The sequence below is a fragment of the Colias croceus genome, chromosome 7, assembly GCF_905220415.1.
Source record: "Colias croceus chromosome 7, ilColCroc2.1".
In the NCBI taxonomy this organism is placed as follows: domain Eukaryota; kingdom Metazoa; phylum Arthropoda; class Insecta; order Lepidoptera; family Pieridae; genus Colias; species Colias croceus.
This window is the reverse complement of record NC_059543.1, coordinates 2,319,526-2,337,469: the sequence shown is the minus strand read 5'-3', so window position 1 is coordinate 2,337,469 and position 17,944 is coordinate 2,319,526. Positions and strand designations below refer to the sequence as shown.

General features: G+C 31.6%; 1 protein-coding gene across 7 annotated transcripts in view; it reads left to right on the top strand.

Annotated features, from left to right (window-relative positions):
• LOC123693413 overlaps positions 1-17,944 on the top strand; it is a 98,890-nt gene that overhangs the window by 58,806 nt on the left and 22,140 nt on the right. The gene's annotated exons all lie outside the window — the stretch shown is intronic.

Below are 17,944 nucleotides of genomic sequence, written 5' to 3'. Positions count from 1 at the left end.
GAAAATATCACAGAATTTACTGTGAGACACCAATTTTCATATAAACAGAATAAGTATGTTTCTTCCTTCAGCAAAATACTTATTAGGTAAATAATTGAAATGTTAAAACTCAAACCTTTCTTTATTAATATTATATTAGACTTCTCCTAGAAGCACTTTTGAATCGACATAACATAGTTTTACCAATTACCACGGAATCGTTTCTACGGAGATGAACCGGCAAGAAACTCCGTAGTTACTATTTAATTAAAATTTAAAACAACGATGGAAATAATTCATTTTTAATAAGTATATAACGTAAACTATTAATAGACAGTTTTTTTTAATCTTATTCAAATAGTCGTGTGGTTTCGGCCTAAAGTAATAATCAAATTGAATTGTTTCATGTACCTATATTATATACACAGTGCACACATGCATGATAATATATGTGTCGTGGTCATATCGTAGATTTGATCATTTCATGATATGAGTGGCCATTTCACGAAATGGTCGCATATCGTGAAATGGCCAACATAGTTTGATCAGATCGTTAAATCGTCAACGTTTCACGATTTGGTCATCCACGTTTGGCCAGATCGTATAAAATATAAAGAGTCCATAAAATATTTAAAAAATTCAGAATAACTATATTCTAAAAACTTGTTTAATGTCATTTAAGTTAGTGCCGCGGCAGCGGCCGGCGAATGCCAGAAGCGAATCGTTTTTGCAATAGAAAACAGTTAGGTTAGGTTAGGTTAGACTTTGATAAACAACGCACGAGCCGAGCGAGCAAAGCGAGCGTGCCGCGGCAGCGGCCGGCGAGTGCCAGAAGCGGATCGCTTTTTAAAAAACAAACAATTATAATAATATAGTAGTAGTTTCTTAAATTATTTTATTTAAGTCGCATTTTTTCTTAAATACATATAAGATATCCACATTTTCCATAGTACTCGTACCTCTTCGTCGTAAATTCTTTGCTATGACTTTCTTCATAATATTGTTATTAAACGAATTATGAAGTTTTTAACTGCGAACAATTTAATTTTCGCCAGCGGCCGCCATCTTATCACATAAACACAGAGCTTGCAGCGCCTCTACCAACGATTAATGTAACTATTTTACGATATGATCAAATAATTTTGATCATTTCATGAAAAAACCGTGCGTTAATTGGCCATATCGTGAAATGATTTCTTATCATTGATCTGCCCAAACCACATCATGATGTGGCCAAACTAAATTGGCCATTTCACGATATGCGACCATTTCGTGAAATGGCCACTCATATCATGAAATGATCAAATCTACGATATGACCACGACATATGCACTTCTAAAATATTTATAGCATTAAAAAAAAAGCTTTATTTCACCATTTAACACAGGAATTACAATGTATAAATGTCTAGATAGTTACTAACAAAAGCAATTATGATTTAAGTGATATTTCCTCTAACACAGTCCACAAACACAGAATAATAACTCATAAGTGACATGTTTACAAACATTATCTGTAATAATGAGCATTGTTATAGACGAGTTGAAGAATCACATTCACATTCCGTTGTTTGTTTTGTTTTTAATTTTTAAATGGTGTTTAATTTGGGTGGGTTTTTTTTATGTTGATATTTGTTGAAGGAATTATCGAAATAAGTAGTTTTCGACCTTTTTGGTACAGTAATCAGAAATGTACAGAAATGTAATCATATAGATTTTATATGAAGAACAATTTTCTTTTCAATATTTCAAAAATAATATGCAATATTAAAATAAAAAGTAGGTAGTTAGGTAACTATACCATTTTTACTTTTGCACACAATCTCAACGCCATATGTGGTAATTTAAACAGAAAACATATAAACCTTATTTGCCTGAAATACCTATTAACACTCAGTTTGCATGTCTGCAATAAAATGCAACTTTCTTTAAAAATTTCTTCGTTCCTGTTTTTGCAAACTTTTCAACGATGCAGATGTTGATAAGTAGTATTATTAACGACAACTTATAAAATATCAATTATTATATTATTGTATTATTATAACAGAATTTATAAAAAAAAAACGATCTTAGACCTTTGTTAAATCCATAAAACATAGCCCAGCGTAAAACTTATTTTGAAAGTGTGATTTTGAAAGATATCTTTGTTAGGTAATTGATTTGTTATCTTCAAATAAATCACGAATTTCTTTCGATGTCTCATCGTATACATAATAGACATAAATTCTAACACCTTTTAAAACAAGATAGCGATTTTATCTCTGTATTTAATTAACCTACATTCACAAAATCAACGAATAAGATGTTTAAACCTTTGACGTAATTTATTCGAGAAAATGCGTTCCACAAAGTACCTATTAGGTATATGTAGTTAAGTACCTAGTTTGTATTTGATACTTTTCAAATATAATGACTGTTTTTCCCAAATATTTATAAATAAATTAATTAATAAATAGATATAGTTAAGGGGAAACAAATCTTTTAACACGTCTTTATTCTTTAAAAGCTCAAAGATAGCATCAAAGGTTAGATTGTCCGTTACTTCCCAAGGTCTAGAGATGCTGACATAAGCTTTATATGGTTATTGTGTGGGATAGACATGTTTACAGAATTATTCACTAAGGTACAATATATTTTAGTCGAAACTTAGAAGTTTGTACACTTGAGTTATAATTAATATACTGCACTACGTAGTCTCTACCTACTGCTTGATATTACTATCCTACTTGATGTATAGTATCTATTATAATATTAATTATCTGTACTAAAAGTAATCAAATTTTTAAGTAAGAACATTATGAAAAAAATATTTTGGATCAAGGTTGTCTTTACGTGATAATGCATGAAAAAAAAACAAAATTATTAATATTTCATATAGGTACATACTTAAATATGTATAATATATACCTAAGTATTAAGTTATTACTATACCAAAGACTACAAAATACTTAGGTATCTAATTAATTATTATCAGTTCCGCTAACCTTCTTTGTAAAGAAAATTAGCTGAAATTTCATTGTAATTATAAGTAAGTAGATAATACTCTTAATTATGGGGTTCACTGCTTCACTAACTGAGACACAATGGATTACGTGAAACAATAGATTTAAGGCCATATAAGAGGCCAATCAAGGCCCCACGTTATAAATAATCTATAATGCATAAGCTTTTACTTGCATTTATCTTGGTAGTTGTACGGTTTCAGTCTTTGCATTCTAATGAGGTGAAATTATTGTTGAAAATATATTCTATTTTTGTATATAAATTTTAATTGTAAGTTTGATTCAGGTTTTGTTATCTTTTCTTCCTATCTATGGGTATGGGGATTAAAGATTTAATTAATAATAATTTCGTATCTTTTAATTAACTCGATATTTTAGGCATCTGTATAGACTGTAATTAATATTTGTTAGGTATTTGAAAACTTTCGTTAAAATTTAAACCAACAGACTGTAAAGTTCCAAGTTCGTTTTACACGAACCAACCTTAAAACTGCAATTAGCCGTAGTTTCTTATTCCAATCAATAAAAATCAATTAACCATTACCAAATAATGACCAATAGTTTACGAAAGAGTTGCAATTTTCAAGGTACGTTTTGCGGTGATTCTTGGTCTTGGTAGTGTCGAAAGGTCCTTGCACCACGCAGCTGCTGAGATGCGCTCACGATTGCCGCGAAGCGCTTAAGTCGAACTAACTTTAGTTTGCAAAGTGACGCGCACGCGAGCGTACGTATCGTACGCAAAAAAAAATTCCGAAAGCCGGCTATTGTATTCCATTCGACGTAAGTTTTAAGTGCACGTGTGTTCCTAATTATATTAATTGTTTCGCGTTGCAGTGCTACAGTTCGATGACATGTGTATAAAACAATCAATGTATTGATAAGATAATGTTTCCGCTAAATATCCGTTGTATTTCGAACATTGCTGAACGCATTCTTTTATTGACAAAAAATGTTAACAGCTGTACGGTAGAAAGGAACACGTGCAAGCAGAGATTCCTTCGTGCAATGGCATTTATTTGTGGATGTTCCCTTTCTTAAGTACAATGCCTTGACCTTTTTAATTTTATTGTCGCTTGAACGGTTCCAACGTTCTATGTAACGTCAATTCTACCCGCTTATAGTTGCCACTCACTAGGACGGATTAATTGAACTAAATTGCAGTTTTTTTTTTTTTTTTTTTTTTTTTTTTTGTGTGGTGTTTCTCAATGTTAGCCAGAAGGGCTTCTACATTTTAACGCGGACGCGGGGGTGAACTGAAGGTTCACCCTGGTAGCGACATGCACAAGGGCGTCCCCCCTTGACGGGGACCACGAACCTCGGCTTGAGCTGTCGCTTGAGTGGAGGAGGCCAGAAGGGCCCTAATCGGACGGGAAATTGCAGTTAGGTATATTAGTTATTTTTACAGCGGTTTAATGCTTTTTATATACCATTTCTTTATAAACAACATAACGATGCATTCTGGTGGTTAAACAATATTTTCTAAATTTATTACCTATTATTAACGCTCTGTAAAAATATGATACAAACATACAAAAAAATGTATTTATTAGGTACTTACATAAATCATATATACATAGTTACTTACACACGAAATAATAACAATAGGTAAATCAAAACAATTATTGTTTGTTATTTTTTAAAAAGAAGAACATTTTTATCAATTTTAAATCCCTATTTTGAAATTCAAATCATAGATATTAAAATATTATCTCTATGTACTACCTACAACTAGTACTTCTAGCTAGAAATAATCAATGCTCAATACATAAAAAAATTGTAAATTCGTAAACTATAAACAACAATTTACAATAATTGCCATATCTTTTACATAATATGTATTTTCGAACACAACGAGGTGGGGGTTGCCCTGTTGTCGAAATAAAATCACCATGGCAATATTGAATATCTTTCCTGTTCTTTCGGTATTATAAATACTATCCAATCTCTATCTACCTAGCAAAAAATATGATTAGCGAGTGAAGTGAATTGGGTTCTTTAATTTTTGCACATCATCTTAGACGGTACTTTTTAAGATGTAATTATCTACCTTATACCTTATAGTTAATTTTACCGGTAACGTATTTGAAAGTTTTTTTTAATAATTTTGAAGCGATGAAACCTCTAATTTTGGTCAATTAACGTTCGAATATTTCGGTAGTTCATAGAGTGAACCAAGCCTCATCTCATTATGTTATTATCGATGAAATAATTATAGGTTCGTCAACCTTTCTATGGACTATGGAGTTACCTACCAACTGGCTAAGCTGGCTACGGTATTTTTTTAACAAAAAATCTCATAAATAAACTAAACTGTGTTGCAATTTGTTATGTTTAATGAAACTGTTTTAATTAGTTAAGTGAAATTATTATTTACCAAGTTATTTTTTCCAAAACAATAAACTACCTACCTACCTACTAAATTTCGTTTTAAATTTCTACAAGAAAAATATAATATGTACCTTTTATTAGTTACAAAAATTTAAGTTTATATATTTTTATATAGAAGACAATACAAATAAATGTTTTCGGAAACGTGTAGGTAACCTACGTAATAATATGTAAATTTTATCTTAAGATTATACATAGGATCTATCACAAAGGCTTTATTATGTAAATTGTTCAATCAAATGTAACAATTATGTAACGCTACTAATGTTACTAAATTGAGTAACATGTCAAAAAGTTATTTTTATTATGAAAAAGCCACATTAAGTCGAACAAAGCTCGATATGAGGTTTCGAAAGTAGAATTTATGATTGAAAGGAGTTTTTTCTATACAAAATAGGTACCTAGTTTCACGTTTGAAAAATATGTATTGTATTCCTTTTAACAAAGAACGTTGCGGAAATAATACAAACCTCAACAGAAAGTTAGCATACCTGGCTTTTATAAATAATATCTACCTACTAGCTTTCCGGCAACGGTTTCGCCCGCGTAGTCAAAAAACGTTCCCGTTCCTGTGGAATTTCCAGGGTAAATCCTATCCTATGTCCTTCCTTAGAGCTCAAGCTATCTCTGTACCTTTGAAGTAAATCCATACAGTGCTTTTTGAATTTAGCCCGGACATACAGATAAACAGACATTAAAAAAAATATATTTTTGCCTTCCAAATCGATTGTAGATCACGCCCAACTATTTAAAAAAAATGTTCAATGTACAGATTTGACTTTCCTACGATTTTTTTATATGTATAGGTATACAGGTAGGTACGAATAAATTTAAAAATAATATAAATTTTAACAACAGTAGACTGTGACAATAGGATAAAATAACTACCTAAAATTTTGAAACCGCATTTTTTCTAGAATCTAGATTAATGCATAATTAATGCAACTTTAATATTAAATGTTGTAAAATATAAACCTAGATTTTGTTTAGTACTTAGAACAAAAACAATAGTAACAAAAAATAATAAGGTAATAATATAATGTAATTCGTGTGAAATATATAACGAAATTAAATGCTACGTAACTAATGATTGGTCAAGACGACTTTGGGACAATAAAATGTTAAATGATGACATTTTAATCCGCAACTTATTATATAATTAACTAGCAGTCCGCCCCGGCTTCGCCCGTGGTACATATTTACGTTTTCTCTACATAAGAACCATCCTCGTACTTCAAGGAATATAATAAAAAAAGAATTAACGAAATCGGTTCAGCCCGTTCAGCCGTTCTCAAGTTATGCGCTTACCAAACACATTTTGGGATTCATTGTTATACTATAGACTAGCATCATGAGCATATATAGTAAACTAGAATTAATTCACAAATACTAATTAAACTATTATAAATTATAATTTATACCATATTATATGAATGGTGCAATTTTTGAATTTAATTTTTTTCTCCCGAGACATGCAACGTCTGCTGCATGCGTAGGTACATTATTAATGCATGTACAAATTTTGATTCGCGTATGTATATTGTATAGGTATTAAAAACACTAGTATGATCCTAAAGGTAAATACTTAATTAAACACGACAAAAAAATTACAAGCTTTATGAGATGTCTTAATTAAAGTTATTACAAAATAGCTCAAATTAATACAAATTTACGTATGTTTCCAATACAACTGTTTACCATTTTCTTACTGTATCGATACCGGTGATATTGCTTACTATTCATTCACTTTTTGCTCAGTATAGTACAGTTAAATACATTTGCAGTGCGTTTGATTGACACCACATTATCATACGATGTTTACACGATACCACAGATGATACGCTATATTTGACGATTTGTTTATATTAGCCATATTTGCATATGAACATGAACATACTTATTAAAAACTAGAAGAACTAGATTAGACACTAGTAAGTCTAGGTTAATTTAAAAGCAATAATACTAATCCAAATGACATTAAAAGTGTGATAGAATAGAAAATATTAGATCGTGAGGTGGGATTTATTTCAACCCGCACGTCTTTCGCTTTCCCTTTTTTATAAACTGCATATAAAAATGTTATAAAAATAATAAAATATCAATTGATACTTTCGAATTGTTTTGTTGCACTTTTATTTGGTTAATTCCGACAATTTATAGAAATACAATGAATACATAGCTAGCCTTAGAATGAAATTTCCTCAAATTTCAATCTTACCTAGATTATAGATCTTCATAATAAGTTTAAAAGCATTAAAACAACGAATGCTCTAAGTGATCAGTGTTACAAGTTACCCAGTGTGTGTGTTTAAATGAACATTGTGATGACTATGGAAAAGAGTGCAGTGTCGGACCGGGAGGCCCCGGTAAAGGGCATAGTGGCCCAGGTTGTTACCATGCTGAATGGCCAAGCACAGAGGTATGTATTGTTATAACATGTACTTTTTGCAAGACACGAGAATTGTTCAACTTCACAAAACTAGCAGATGTTTTAGATCTTGCATAGGCTATATAAATTATTTTGGTGTTAAATTCAAGGTTCGTTTTTGATGCTCGTAATTCAAGTTTTAAAAAGCGATTTAATCCGTTTCTATATTATTGCGATACAGAATACAAACGTTTCTAAGATAAGTTAGCTTTAATATAAGAATAAAAAGTTTAAGCACAATGTTTCAGTCAGCAGGAAAGTCTTTGAAAAATTTAAAAACAAATGCAGTCCTGCTATTTCTTGGACCTATGCATTATTAGGTATGTTCTTACATTGAATTCGTCAATTATTATTTTTTCAACATTTTATTTTATTAATCAACATTATGTCACGAAATATTGTTACGTACCTAAGTAATTAGTTACCTACTAGGTATATTCAATCGTTTAATTCCTAAGTTTAATTCTCAAGAGACGTCCGAAGTAGGTACCTACATGACCCGCTTTGCCTCTAATCTCAGTTTACATGACATTGCATCTCGCAAATAAAGGGTTATTTAATATTCTTACCCTTTTCGTACAGGCGATATTATTTCTATAATATATTTAGTACCTCCGTTACCGTTGTACTATCTAATTTTATTGATCAGATTCCCTGGCCTAAGTCACAGTATAGAACTGGTGGTAATTCTATTCTAATCTATAAACACTTATCCATTGTGAAGGATTCTTACAAAGAAATATATTAAAACAGTTCCTTGAATATAAAAAAAAAAAACTTAACGACTACGCAAACTTCGCGCGATTAACAGTTCATTGATCATTCGGATTGGCGAGTCAGCTAGTAATATTAGGTAATAAATTTTTAGTTGGTCATGTTTTATTAAGAAGTACTTAGTTTACATATTGAATACTTCTAACACCGAAAGAATTTTTCAAATCGGACGAGTAAGTAGTTCCCGAGATTAGCGCGTTCAAACAAACAAACTATTCAGCTTTATAGGTAAAATTAGTATAGATATTATATTCAAATTTTAAACTTTATCATTCTGTATATTACTTTTTAAGATCTGTAAAAGTTATATTTGGACCAATATATTTTATTTGGCTTCTTTGTACTGTAATAAAACTTTACATAACTTTTGTATATGTTTTCACTTATCAGTGCACGAGCATTTATAGTTTAAATTATCGGATCAGATGTAAATTAATAATAAAAGCCTTTTTTATATCGTAAATTTTATATTGGTACGAAATGTTCTTTTATAAAACTGGAGGCTTGTTGCTACGGTGCTACCTGGCCCGATTTTACCTGGGATAAGAAATTTAAAAAAAATATTGTCCATGTAACTTGATAAAGATTCGATTCCAAATGGTATAATAATGCCTAAGTATTACTATTAGTAATTATTATTAGTGTTAACGTAAATAACGTAACGTAACGTAATATATCTATCCTCTACCTTAGGTGGCCTGGAAGAAATCGCTTTTAAGCGATAAGGTCGCCTTTTTTACTTTACCTCGCATCTATACAACTATATATCCTGCACATTGTAATGTTAAATGGTGTGGTTAAATAAATAAATATTTTAAAGGGCTTGAGTCAATGACCTATTATTATACTAGGCTTGAGTGCGTAGTTTTTAAGCAAGACCCCAATAAAAAAGTTCTTTTTTAGTTTGGTTTAAAATAATGTTCATTATCTAGGTACATCAAAAGACTCCGATCTCATTAAATACAATCTTTATAGCTATAAAATAAAAATGTGTAATAAAATTTATCTTAATTTTTATGAATGTAAATTCATTGAGAAATATTTATAGTATGCTCGTTTATGTAAATGTTTTAAATAAATGTCGTCGATATACATAATATTATATTTATTTTACGTTATACCTTTCACTTTCTCGTTCAATATAACACAATCACAAAGGTATTTTAAAATAAAAATAAACAAAAAAGTTCACGGAATAAAATACCTATTGTTTTATTTATTTTGTTCACATTATCTTGGTTTCTTTACATAATAAATATGAAAATAATATCTCCGCAGTCCGCCACTTTGAAAGTTTGGAAATCGGAATAAATACTCATTTTGATTTGTTTTTATTTATTTAATACTAGCTTCCGCCCGCGACTCCGTCCGCGCGGATGTCGGTCTTCGCGTGGATGGTTTATTTCTCCATTTTGAGTAAATCTGACAATGACATCTTATAAATATCTATTGGACCCAAATACGGCTAGGCCTATAATAATACCTACGCAACGTGTGTTCGCGGTTCTACAAAACTGAAAAATTAAGATTAATTTTTTCTACGTATTTTTCCAGGATAAAAAGTATCCTATTTTACGCCCAGGATAATAAAGTATAATTATACCAAGTTTCATCGAAATCGAACCGTTAGTTTTCACGTGATGCCTTCACATACATACAGACAGACAGACAGACAAAAATTTTTTTAATCACATATTTGGGTTTGGTATCGATCCAGTAACATTTTTCAATATTTTCAATGTACAGAATTGACCCTTCTACAGATTTATTATATATGTATAGATCTACATTTGTTTGCTAAATAAAATAAAATAAATACTTAGTTTAGATTTAGTTTAAAAATCTATACAAAATACATATAAAATATGCACCTCTGTGTCTGTCTGTACGTTTTTCCTCTAAACCACTCAACGGATATAAAAACGGGTTCCAACGTCATGTAGATAATTCGTAAAAGTTTATAACTGTACAGTGTACATGTTTTTAGGTAACATAAATAAAATTATTTTACATACATAGTTTAACATACTAATTATAAGAACGGGGAAAAATTAAATGTTCATTTATTTATTTGAAGCAAATATGCTTCAATACTGCAATTTTCAAAGATTTTGAAATTTAATGAATATTATTTCACCATCCGTAATCCATCTTATTCTTGAGTCCTTAGCTTGAGTCAATACTCAAGAGGGTATATTTTTAACCGGCTTCAAAAAGGGAGAAGATTCTCCGTTCGATTGTATCTATTTTTTCGGGTTTGTTACATCCTGTAGTTACATCAGAACTTTCGGTGATCAGATTTTGATAATTCTTTTTTTATTTGAAATCTTGTGCCTGCCATGTGGTTCCATTATAAATTTGTTTCATTTCTGACAATTTTAAGGTTTTCCACCTTCCAAAGTTCTAGCTATTGTCAGAACTATTTTTTAAGTCTTATTTGGTGTATCCGGAACAAGTCTAAGTGAAGGCAATTAAAGTTTATAGATAAATAAATAACAGTTGCGCAAACAGTATTCTACAAATAAGAAATTGTTTTGAACGGATGCTATTAAAATTTTAAAGCCAACTTAAAGATTTTACTGTGCGCAAACATTCTCTTAATAGCTTTATCACGTAAAAAGTGGGTTACTCCAGTTCTTATGGCATTACTGTACCTTCTTGTTTCTGTATGGCTTCTCTTAAATACGTGTCACAAATTCCAGAGGTGGTATGTATTGTTAATTCGTGTAGGGTTGCAACTATTGGGTTTTATTATTGTTGTATTTTTTCAATGGCTGCTATAGTTTTCCTTTCGCGTAATCAATGCGTTTACCAATTTACCAGTTCGTATTTTGAATAGTAGGTATATATGGAATATAATTTATGAACGACCATATTTTAATAATAACATTTTATTAAAACATTAAAAATATGAGAAGCCTCCGTTTTTGGCAATTTTTCGTACATACTCAAAAAATTACAAAGTATTTCGAATAATGATAATTTGGCTATTGTAAACTTAATTTAAATGATATGTAAGTAAACCAAATTCTATGTTCTTTCAACTTTCATCAAAAAAAGGCAACATCTGCCAATACTCATGCATATAAGATTATAATAAATGCCTGCACCGTTTCTGAGAAACATCAGATGCTTATCAAACCCGTTAGCCAAATGAGTGTCATGATTGACTCGTCTGCATTGCGTAAAACTTACATGAATTTTTATGTAATGGTACCTACAGTTTCCGGTTAATAAGAGTGTTTAGCTACATAATATTTGTATATATGTAGGTATGAAGCAATAACGCTTTTGACATTCGTTAAAATTTAATATTTTTTTGTAGTTTGCAGTCATTGACGATGATAATATTGTAAAACTACTTTCGTTAGAGAAAATATTATGTAACGTTAAAAAGTTTAAATACGGGCATTAAAAGCCTTAATTATCTATTAAAGTCTATTATTTTTAATAGATAGAGGAGTATTTCAATCTGCGTCATACTGTAGTATTCAGAACGTTAGTCATAGTAGCTTCCGATCACGCCTGCATACTGCAAGCGTAGGTAGCTTAATCCTTATATTGTAACTATTTAATAAATAAGAATAAAAGTTTTCACTAAAATATGTCTAATTTTTGGAACGAAGTTCCTTATAGGACGATGCGCAGAGGGAAGGGGTACCCTAACCGAAAAAAATCGTCCGTAAGATTATTGTTATTTAGGTATGTAGTCTTTGTATCTTAGAGCTTTGTATGGTGGCTATGTAACAGTGTCTAATGTATTTAAATTTTAAAGTAGATATAAGAAGACACGCATCAAAAACCGCATGCTTGCACATGAATATTATACTTCAATGTACCGTTATCCTACACATTACTCCAAAATATCATACCCGTTACGAATAAACCACAAATGATATTCTTATGAACCACGGATTATATATTACAACCGTATGAGCCACAGATTACCAACATAAGAGGTCATGGTCTCGAAAAACAGGTAGACTAGAATAAACCACATCCCATATCACCACAGATGATACCACAGTCATCATCATCATCAGCCCATGTACGTTCCCTGGGACACGAGCCTCCTATGAGGGTACAGGCCATAATCCACCAAGCTGACCAAATGTGGGTTGGCGGATGGCACAGGTTGTCGAACTTTTGATTCTTCGATATGTCGGTTGTGACGATGCTATCCTTCACCGTTCGAGCAGGTGATGTTATAACATACGCAGATAAATTGAATAACAAATTTATTTTCTGCTAGTCTCGAACCCCGGACTTATCGATTGGAGTCTGAGATGCTCAACACTGAGCCACCACTGCACCACACTATGAACCAAAGATAACCACCGGAAGAGGTCATGGTCCCGAAGAAGGTAGAAGCTGTAAAGCTGTATCTGTCGCGAATCAAATGAGTGGAACTGTGACAGGCTTACAGTTACCCTAACAATGGCTTACCGATTCGCGCGGTTGCGTTTAATCTACGGGTAGATTCGAACGGTGACAGTGTTTAATAATTGTTTGTTTGTCTGTTAAAGAATTAGCAATAATGGGTTTAACAGTTGTCATCTATATTACACATAATAAATCTGTAGAAGGGTCAATTCTCTACATTGAAAATATTGAAAAAATAAATAGCAGGGGGTGTTACTGGATCGATACAAAACCCAAATATGTGATTAAAAAATTTTTTGTCTGTCTGTCTGTCTGTCTGTCTGTCTGTATGTTCAGGCATCGCGTGAAAACTAACGGTTCGATTTCGATGAAACTTGGTATAATTATACCTTATTATCCTGGGCATAAAATAGGATACTTTTTATCTCGGAAAAATACGTAGAAAAAAAATAAATCTTAATTTTTCCGCGCGGACGGAGTCGCGGGCGGAAGCTAGTAAAAAATAAAGCTTTTAAAAGTGATTTTAAATTTTTTGCGCCTTTCGCGATCACTGCGCAATCTTCATCATTTCAATATTGTGTATTATACCGTTATTTCATTAAAATTTAAAACAACGCAGCAACAACGCAACGTTAATATATATTTTTATCATTTTATATCTGAGATAGAGGGCATTTTAGTTAAAAATCTAATATACAGTGGTGGTCACATAATTAAAGACACCCCCGAATTGACCATAAAAGATTTACATTAGGAAGTACAATTATCTGAAAAAGGTATTTAATCTAGTATTATTTTTATTAAACCATACAACAATATGTTCTTTAAAATGAGGGACAAAAAATAGTTATATTCCTTGTTAGTTTCGACACTTGCTCTCTGTGGGAATGTAACACAAACTTTGTTAACGTACGTGTAGCTGGCCACTTAATTAAAGACAACAAGAAATGAGTTACAATTTTTTATAAATAAAAAGAAATAGCATTGTGCTTTACTTCCTTTTGGCGCGTAATTTCATAAATCGTTGACACTATAATTTTTTTGGTTATTTTTAACTTTTAAAATTAAAATTCATACGTTTAATAGTTTTAATATCAATTACTATGGTTAAAAACAAGAGTTGCGACTCCTCCGCAAGAAAAAAATATTTCTAACTTCCATGGTAATTAAACTGTTTCAAGGATATGGTTATGAATGCGATAAAATATGTCAAGATGTTCCACACGACCGAAAACGTACTCAGAAAAGCAAAACCAAGTGAAACTACTTGGCCGAAATATTAAAAAATGGTGTTGTTGGCTAAAAAGATCCATTTAAAGGGTCGGAACTGATACAGTTCAGAGTTGTATGGTGCAGCAGGCTTGAAGGGGGGTCTGCAAGCACAATTAGACGGAGACTGTGTGAGGAAAACTTGCACTGAAGAGTATCTCGGAAAGTACCACTTTTGAAAAAACAAAATGTGCAGGCAAGATTTCACTTTGCTACAAAATACGAACAATGGACTGAACGAGAGTGGAAACATGTGCTGTTTCTGCATGAAACTAAGATAAATATGATTAATTCTGTCAGAAAACAATATGTAAGACGCCATCTCAACAAGGAAATGGATCCAAGATACTCTAAAAAGTAGTCATACATGGGGGTGGAAATATCAAAGTGTGGCGCTGTTTTTCTGGACTTGGTGTTGGACCTGTCAAAAAGACAGAAGGCAACATGGATAAATTCCAGTACAAGTATATTTTAGAGCAATCCATGCTGCCCTATGCAGAGGAAAATTTACCTGTTGTTTGGACTTTTCAACACGATAATGATCCCAAGCACACAGCAAAAGTAGTGAAGTGCTTGTTAAGGAACCAATCTGTAACTGTTTTGGATTGGCCCCCTCACAGTCCGGATTCAAATCCGATCGAAAAGTTATGAAATCAAGAAAGAAAGAAGTCGCGGCAAAGCGATCATCAAACGTCGACTAACTTTGCAAAACATTTTCGAAGAATGGAACCAATTTAGTGATGCAACTTGAACAAAATTAGTTGCTTCCATGCCCAAGAGATGTAAACCGTCATTACTGCCAAAGGACATGCAACCAAATATAATTGAAAAGTGTACAAATGTTTTGTAAATACTAAATACGTCAGGTATTTTGTGTTGTAAAAATAATCTCATTAAAATAATATTTTTTTTATATTTCTTATAAGCGAGTCTAATGTCTTTAATTATATGGCCAGACCTTTGCTAGGTTAAAACTGCTAGTAGTAAGGATGAACCGAATAAAATCTAACAAACCGACAAGTTCTGTTGATAAAATTTAGTTTAGCATTAGACAACACATACCTGAATATTTTAAAATTATTTAACAAGTTCCAATGGTAGTGTAAAAAAAAATGTTGAGAGAAGTGTCTTGGGTAGTATAAAATGCTCTTAGTGTCTTTAATTATGTGACCACCACTGTATAAAAATCAATGCCACTTTTCGTTGTAATTCCATAACTCGAGAACGGCTGAACCGATTTCGATAATTCTTTTTTTATTATATTCCTTGAAGTACGAGGATGGTTCTTATGTAGAGAAAACGTTAATATGCACCACGGGCGAAGCCGGGGCGGACCGCTAGTTATTTATAATGAAAACAAAATGAAATTTTTAAATAGCAATTCATGATAAAACGACTATAAAATTTTACCATAGTTAATTATAATATTATGTACATACAAAAGTAATTAAGGTGTTTAGTGTTACATAGAAATAATGTATATTTAAAAAAACAGTCACAACAATTTATGAACTGTATAAAAAAATAAAATTAATTATTATTACCTAATTTTCCCTAAATAATATCAATGCCATCCTACTAGCAATAGCGTATATATCTAAACTAGCTGCTCCCCGCGGTTTCACCCGCATTGCTCCGCTTTTGTTGGTCTTAGCGTGATGATATAGCCTTCCTCGATAAATGGGCTATCTAAAACCGAAAGAATTTTTCAAATCGGACCATTAATTCCCGAGATTAGCGCGTTCAAACAAACAAACAAACAAACTCTTCAGCTTTATAATATTACTATAGATTTAAATTCGGATAAAGCCTTCATTTTCTATACAAGATACCAACGTGTTACCGGCAGCGATGTTTATCTCTCTATCTAATTTATACTGATAACGTCGAAACTTTTTAGTTTTTACAAAAAATACACGCTAGAGCAAAATTTCATACCCTATTTCTTTAATTGATGTGTAATCAAGAAAATTGCGCTACTTTAAAATGCCGTTGTTCTTGTTGAAAATCGTCAAAAAAGAAAATTGTCTGTGGCTTTTAAAATTAAGTTCTTTACCATTATATATTTTATGCTAAGTAATTAATAATTAGTATTTATGGATTTTATTAACATTTTCAAAGTTTGGACTAATAAAAACTGTTAACACTAGACAAGCACTATCACATAGAAATCCTGAAAGATATTTCAGTTTAATCTCGGTGAACTGTCATGGGCGGCGACCATCACCTACCATCAAGTGGGTCGCTTGCTCCATTGCCGGGGTTACAATAAAAAAAAGAAAAATCAATTGTGGTATAGGTACTTGTTAAGTTAGTAAATATTTAATAATTGTACATACAGTGACAGATGACAATCTAACTGAGTAAAGCTAGAGAACAAACAACTGTCTGAAACACTGATTTACTATTCTCTGTGAGCTATTTTAGACAGTCTATTAACCTAGTAGGTATAGAGGTAGACATTACGTTGGATATATCCGACTCTTGTATACGGAACTAATGCCTGAAAAATATAGGCAACGCTTAGTTACCAAATAATATAATTAATTTTATATTGTGAAGGAAGATTGACTTTTTACGTATAGTCTAAGATCCGGCTGCAGGATTAGTGCGTTCATCGGTTTTTTGCTGAAAACCGAATTTTTATGTATATTTATAATTAGGAGAATATATATCGACTAGGTTGCCAGTCAAAATTTGGCCGCAAGCATGTTTAATTAAAATTTTTCTAATCGATTTTTGGGAAAAAAATTCGTTCACTTGTTTTTTTGAATAAAATGTAGTCTACATCACGGCAAATGATATAAAGATTCAAAAAAATCACGGTTGCCGCTTTTCACCTGGCCGCAACATCTTGGCAGCCTGGTGCAGACAGGTATGATTTCGATTCATTTTTACGTTCATAACGTACATTTATGAATCATATATCAAATTAAAGCTAATTTTTTTCTATTTATTATCATATATGGTTGCCTAATTAAATCCGGCCGCAAATAAGGGTTGCCGGCTGTTAAAAATTATATATATTTACGCCTATTAGTACACCGACGCATTCTTTTTATGTATATTTATAATTAGGAGAATATGTATCGCCTAGGTTGCCAGTCAAAATTTGGCCGCAAGCATGTTTAATTAAAATTTTTCTAATCGATTTTTGGGAAAAAAATTCGTTCACTTGTTTTTTGAATAAAATGTAGTCTACATCACGGCAAATGATATAAAGATTCTAAAAAATCACGGTTGCCGCTTTTCACCTGGCCGCAACATCTTGGCAGCCTGGTGCAAACAGGTATAATTTCGATTCATTTTTACGTTCATAACGTACATTTATGAATCATATATCAAATTAAAGCTAATTTTTTTCTATTTATTATCATATATGGTTGCCTAATTAAATCCGGCCGCAAATAAGGGTTGCCGGCTGTTAAAGATGTTGAATATTTAAGGTTGAGTGAAAGAAAATATGTCGTCCTTTTCAAAATGACAAATTTAAAAAGTAATATTGATTTAATATAATTAACAGCCGATCCTCTCTTTTTCTCGTTGTTTCGCTGCCGCACGCGAATGCGTCGGTGTACTAATAGGCGTAAATATTTATAATTTTTAACAGCCGGCAACCCTTATTTGCGGCCGGATTTAATTAGGCAACCATATATGATAATAAATAGAAAAAAATTAGCTTTAATTTGATATATGGTTCATAAATGTACGTTATGAACGTA